Below are 7,338 nucleotides of genomic sequence, written 5' to 3' on the forward strand. Positions count from 1 at the left end.
TCGATTAGAACTTTATCTAATCGTCTGTTTAAGGACAGTGTTACATTTACCTAGCAGATGTCGTTTCACACATTGCTCATGATGAGAGCCTATTACACTGTATGCAAGATGTCCAATCAGAGATTCCTCTAAACTTTTTGTTTTCCATACACAGTAATTCGCTTGCCATTTACATATTTTTTCGGTTTGTGTTCCTTGTTGAGAGCACACCCAGCCACGTCTAATCAGAAGTTCCTTTTATATTTTATTTTAACAGAAAGCATATAATAGTTGATGCCTCTTGTTCAGAGTGTTCCACACTGTTTATGCAGTCTTGTCACATTATAAATCAACAGAGCTGTCAATTTGAAGTAAATCTTGAAAGTCATACAATTTATATGCAGTCTTGTCACATTGTAAATCAACAGAGCTGTCAATTTGAAGTAAATCTTGAATGTCATACAATTTATATGCCTTTTGTCAATAATTTACCGCCATTTTAATCTACGTTTTTGATCAAGTTATAGCCATTTTATACAATTCTATTGAACACGTTAGCCGCGTTATTAATAGTTCTCAACGAGATATATAAATTGAGCTAAAATAGTTCATGCAAATGTGAATATTGATTCTATGATTAAAATATTTGATCATGGATACACGTGAACATCACGTAGACAATTATAAATTGCAAAAAGCTGTTTCAAGTCTTCTAAACGAAACACGATACCATTGCTCTGTTATTCGTGATTTCAATCTTCCCTCAGATTATCTGATGACTGATACCAATTTACCTGTTAAAAAGAAAAAAGGCCGAACTAGCTCTAGTTCTAGATTGAAAAGAAATAAAGACAAGGAGCGTAAAAGGAAGCAGAGAGCAATAAAAAAACAAGAAAAATTGCAGGATGATCAGGAGAAAACCTCGGCTAACAGATATCAAAATTTATATAAAACTAGTACCACGTACAGAGAAAAGAAGTTGGCATATAGCAGAGACAAATACACCATTGATGTACCGTATAAAACTTCTAAGAAACTAGCTTTAAAGAAAAAATATAAATTAGATACTCAATTTAAAGAATCACGAAAAGATGTTGTAAAGAATAAGTACAAATCAAACAGTCGCTTTAAACAGGCACAGAAGGATTACATTACGAATAAATACAAGACTGATATTTCATTTCAACAGTATCAGAAGAACTACATCAAGAATAGATACAAGACCGATATTTCATTTCAACAATATCATAGGAATTACATTAAAAATAAATACAAGACCAATATTTCATTTCAACAATCACAGAAGGATTACAGTACTAAGAAATACAGATTGAACAATCAGTTCAAATTAGCTGTTAAAAAAGCCAGAGCGGAAAGGTATGCTAGTGCGTAGACTTTAAACATAAAGTTAGAGCATTAAACCTTCTCAAATATAGACAGAATGTTTTAGTTAGAGAGAAGTGCAAGAAAAGGCAGCTTGAACTATACAGACGAGAGTTGCAGTATAGAGAAAAGAAAATTTCTCTAGTACAAGCTAGACGTTCAAACACTGGAAATAATATAGCTAAATGGTTTAGACAACAAGTACGAGATGGTCCCATATACATTTGCTCTGTGTGTATCAAGTTAAAGTTCAAAAAGCAAGTTGTTCAATTGGACACGGAAAAATATTTAAAGAAGGGCAAACAAAGTGCAGCAGTGGCGAATCAGTGTATCACTTTTGAATTCAAATCCACTTGTACAGCTGATTGTCTAATTAAATGTGAAACCATAAACCACAAACTATGGATATGTTACACTTGCCATCGTCATCTCCTCAAGAGTGAAGTTCCAGCAGACGCAAGTGCAAATGGTTTACAGCTTACGCCTATTCCAGAAGAATTAAAATCTCTGAATTTATTGGAGAAACAGCTTATTTCCCAACGAATACCGTTCATGAAACTTGTGCAACTGCCAAAAGGAAATCAGAGAGGCATAATTGGCCCCTGTGTTTCAATACCTACAGATATTCAGAAGACAGTCACTATACTTCCTCGCTCTGATGATGATACACAGCTTGTCCGATGTAAACTTAAAAGAAAACAATCTTACATAGGTTACAGTCAGTATGCATTTATCAGTACCAAAAAGATATGCAAAGCTCTGGAGTGTTTAAAAGAATGCAACCCATATTACAAGGACACTGTGTTAAATCAGACATGGCTTGACGGATTTTCTCCAGAATTTGAAGATTTAACAAGGACCGAGAAAGATGAAGAAGGTACTCTTGATATTTTAGAAAGACAGGACATTAAAACACAACAGAGTGATGAAGATCCACAAGATGAGGAAGATCAAAATATTAAAGATAGAGGCTTTCCATCAGACACATGTCTTCAACCTGTAGATATAGGTCAGGAGATATTAGATCAACACTTTGACGACATTTTTTGTGTTGCTCCAGGTGAAGGTAGTACACCTGTGAGCATGATGCAGGAAGAAGGCAATGAGGCGATGTCTTTTCCTGCACAGTTTCCAGAGGGATCTTTTGGGTCATATGATAGTAAAAGACAGGTTCACCTTACAAGATCAAGGTACTTTCATGCTAGACTCTTTAGTGGTGACAGGAGATTTTCCAGTGATTCGTCATATATTTTTTATGCACAGTACCTCTCCGAATTGGAGCAAGTTATCTCCAAAGTGTCTATCGCGCTTCGGAAGAGTACTGGAAAGGATTCGACAGGTAATGCTATAACAGCAAGCATGTTGACGGATAGAAACCAGCTGAAAAGTCTATTGAGTACCGATCAAGGTTATAAATTTATGACTCCCATTCGAGGAACACCTCCATATTGGCAGACTGCATTAAAGGATCTCTTGGCAACAGTTCGTCAGCTTGGGATTCCTACGTGGTTCGCCACATTCTCAGCTGCTGATATGAGATGGACAGAAGTTCTACAACTACTTTTAGAGCAACAAAAATGTGCGCAGTCGTTGGAAGATCTAGATTGGACTGGTAAATCCGAGGTTTTGAGGAACAATCCCGTCATGAACGCTGTCATGTTTGACCACAGGTTTCACACCTTCCTAAAAGATATTATCATTAAACGTAAAATAATTGGAAATGTAAAAGACCATTTATATATATATATAGGGTTGAGATCTCATAAACATGTTTAACCCCGCCGCAATTTTGCGCCTGTCCCAAGTCAGGAGCCTCTGGCCTTTGTTAGTCTTGTATGATTTTAAATTTTAGTTTCTTGTGTATAATTCGGAGTTTAGTATGACGTCCATTATCACTGTACTATTATGCATATTTTAGGGGCCAGCTGAAGGACACCTACGGGTGCGGGAATTCTCGCTACATTGAAGACCCATTGGTTGCCTTCGGCTGTTGTTTGCTCTATGGTCGGGTGGTTGTCGCTTTGACATATTCACCATTTCCTTTCTCAATTTCATTTCCATAGAATAGAATTTCAACAACGTGGATCACCTCATGCCCACTGTCTTTTTTGGATTGAGGACGCACCAGTGGTTGATCAGGATGATGACCAGACAGTGTGTGACTTTGTAGATCAATATGTCAGTTGCCAATTACCAGATAAAACAGTAGACCCAGAGCTCCATTCAATAGTAAGCAGTGTTCAGCAGCATAGTAAAAACCACTCTAAATCTTGCCACAAAAAAGGAACCACTTGTAGATTCAATTTTCCTCGCCCCCCTTCAGAAAAAACTTTTATCTCAAGACGTAAAAGCTTAGCAGATCCATCCATAAAAAAGTCTCCACAACAAATGAAAGAGTTTGCTCAATCTGTTTTAAAACAACTTTGGAATGTTTTACAAGATGAGCATTTGGAAAATATTACAACTCAAAATTTGTTCCAAGCTGCTGGAGTCACGCAAAAGGAGTTTGAGGATGCCTCAAATATTCTCACCAAGAGGAACAGTGTCACTTTGCAACGTTCTCCATCTGACGTGTGGATAAACCAGTATAATCCTGATCTCCTGCGTTGTTGGAATGCGAATATGGATATACAATTCATCACAGATGTTTATGCATGTGTGGTTTATATCATTTCATACATTTCCAAAGCAGAGAGGGAGATGGGAGTGGTTTTGCAAAATGCAAGCAAGGAAGCAGCTGAAGGTAATTGTGATGCGCAGCAGGCAATGCAAAAGATCGGAGGAGCCTACTTTAGACAACGTGAAGTCAGTGCACAGGAAGCTGTTTACAGAGTGGGTGGTCTTCATCTTAAAGAATGTTCTAGGAAGGTGCAGTTTGTTCCTATCGGTGACAATCCTATTAAAATGAGTCTTCCATTGAATGTTATAAAAAAGAAAGCTAACCAACTTGACGACAACGATATTTGGATGCCGTCTTTATATGACAGGTATAAAGCAAGACCAGCTGAAATTGTTTTTGAAAAAGTCTGTTATGCATCATTTTGTTCTGAATACTATGTTCTTTCTGCATCCCAAATACCTAAAAACCCTGAAAAATCTCAAGTTTTTAAGTTACAAAATAATTTTGGTTCCATCAAAAAACGATCCAGGAGTGATTCGGCGGTTATTAAATATCCAAGATTTTCATCAGAAAAATACCCTGAATTGTTTTTTCAGTCCAATCTTCAGCTGTTTCTACCTCACAGAACAGAAGGTCAATTAAAACCACTGCAGTTTAAGACATATGAAGAGATGTATTTAAATGGAGCGGTTTTAATACCCCCAGAAACAGAACTGCAAAATGTTAAATCCATTGTTGATGCGAACAGACAGATGTTTGAAAAAAATGCTGAAGCCTTGGAAGAAGCAGAAGAGATGTTACTAGCTGATGGACCCCAAGAAGATGCATGGGCTCTGATTGCTCCTGAAACAGAGGCAGAACGATTAGAAGGACAACAGGACAGAAAACAGATAAATGAAGAAGACAGTGTTGAAATTCCTGAATTAGACATTGCAACCAAAAAAAATCAACAAGGCAATGATATTGAAATAAGGCAAACCATATTTCCTGCTCCTCAAATAAGAACTTTCATGCAGCAACTTAATAGAGAACAAAAAGACGTGTTTTACAGAATAAGGCAATGGTGTTTAGACAAGGTGAATGACAAAAACCCTGAACCATTCCGAGTCTTCATCAATGGAGGTGCAGGAACAGGAAAGAGTCACTTAATTAAGTGCTTGTTTTATGAAATGACTAAAATATTATCCCCTTATTCCGCTAATCCTGATGATATAGTTGTCCTTTTAACTGCTCCCACAGCAACTGCCGCCTTCAATATTGGAGGCACTACATTACATCAAGCTTTTTCACTGCCACCAACTCTACCATTTCCTTACATCTACCTGCGAGAGGACTCAGTTAACAAACTTCGTTCAAAGCTGCAACATCTCAGCATTTTGATAATTGATGAAATCTCTATGGTTGGTCAGCGATCACTCTTGTATATAAATGAAAGATTGAGACAAATCAAACAGAGCGGAAATGCACTTTTTGGGAATATTTGTGTAATCGCAGTGGGAGACTTTTACCAGTTGCCACCGGTAAAACAGAAATGCCTTTATGACTTAAGACCTGAAAGCTCCTTTCCACTTTAAAGTTCCAACTTTTCCTTAGTAGAGCTTAAACAGGTCATGCGTCAAAAAGACGATTCGGTTTTTGCCCACTTATTGAACCGCTTGCGCGTTAAAAGAAAAGATCAGCTTATATCTCTACAAGACAAATCCTTCTTAAAATCATGTGAACAGCATACTAACCCCCCTGAAACACTCCACATTTTTGGAACTAATAAAGAGGTTGAATCACACAATAACCAACTTATTTTAGCAGTTTGTAAAATTACTCAAACTATATGTGCACAGGATTACGATAAACATCCTCAGACAGGAAGACTCGCACTAAAAGAACAGCCATATGATACATCACATGATTACCTACCAGCGCATTTGATTGTAGGGCAGCAGGCTAGGGTAATGCTCATCAGAAATGTTGACGTGACATGCGGTTTAGTAAATGGAGCAATGGGAACTGTAACTAAAGTTTTACCACCAAAACAAGGATTGTCTATGCCCCAAGGAGTCATGGTACTTTTTGACAATGAGAGAATTTGCCAAGATAAAACATCATCAAGATCTAAACATCAGGCTATCATGATTACCAAGTTTGAGGAAAACCTTCCTCAGAAAGCTGTCAGGTTTCAGTTTCCACTCCGATTGGCTTGGGCCTGTACCATTCACAAAGTACAGGGTTTAACTACTGATGCAGCTGTTGTGTCTCTCAAGAACATATTTGCTCCAGGTATGTCCTATGTTGCTCTTAGCCGTGTGACATCAATGGCAGGACTAACCATCAAAGATTTTGATGAAAAAAACATCTACTGTAACGAGCAGATATGTAAGGCTCTCAAACAAATGCCTCTATACTTAACAGTTAAAGACAAACCCATACAGCAAAATAATATGGTAATAATCCTTCACAACATTCAAGGGTTAATCCCACATATTAATGACATAAGATCAAATTCAGACATTTTGTCTGCAAACTTTGTTTGTTTGACAGAAACCTGGCTGAAAAATGAAACAGTACCATGCTTAAAGGGTTTTAACTTTTTGCATAAGAACAGATTTTCATCATATCCATCAAAGAAAAATGTTTTCAAACAACTGAAACGCAAAACACACGGTGGGGTCGGAATTTATATTGGACACGATCAACAGTGCTGTCAAATTACACTTGATTCAGTGAACATGGAATGTATAGTGATATTCATCAAGGAGATTAATACCAATGTAGTCCTTATTTATAGAACAGAAACGTACCCTTCATCTGTGTTTCTAGATGAATTATATGAAGTGCTTTGTTCCCTACCACAGGAAAATGAAAATACTTCAACAATAGTTTTAGGGGATTTTAACCAGGATGTGTTGAAGAAAGATTCCTCTATTGAACAGTTTATGGCAAAACAAGGATTCTCACAAGTTGTTTTACGTCCTACAACAGACGGAGATACCCTTATTGACCATGTCTACCTTTATGGCAATTTACAGATTTCTACAGAAATAATTCAGACCTACTACAGTTACCACAATATGGTTTCACTGAATATAAAAATGCCAACTATGTAAATCATGAGAATCTGTAAATATTGTGTTACTATTTCCTTGTCCATATTTAGCCATGTTGTAATTGGTGTTTCAACGACTGCTATTAAACTGTAAATAATCTTTTTTTTTGTATTCCTTTGTAGTTATCATGTTTTAAAGGCTGTTTGACGTGTTTTTGAATTCCTTTGTACATATTTTAACATGTTTTAAAAGCTGCAACCAAAAGTAAATACATTGTTCCAAGCCCCAAATCGACGGTCTCCACGAAAACTTTAT

The sequence above is a fragment of the Mytilus galloprovincialis genome, chromosome 9, assembly GCF_965363235.1.
Source record: "Mytilus galloprovincialis chromosome 9, xbMytGall1.hap1.1, whole genome shotgun sequence".
NCBI lineage: Eukaryota > Metazoa > Mollusca > Bivalvia > Mytilida > Mytilidae > Mytilus > Mytilus galloprovincialis.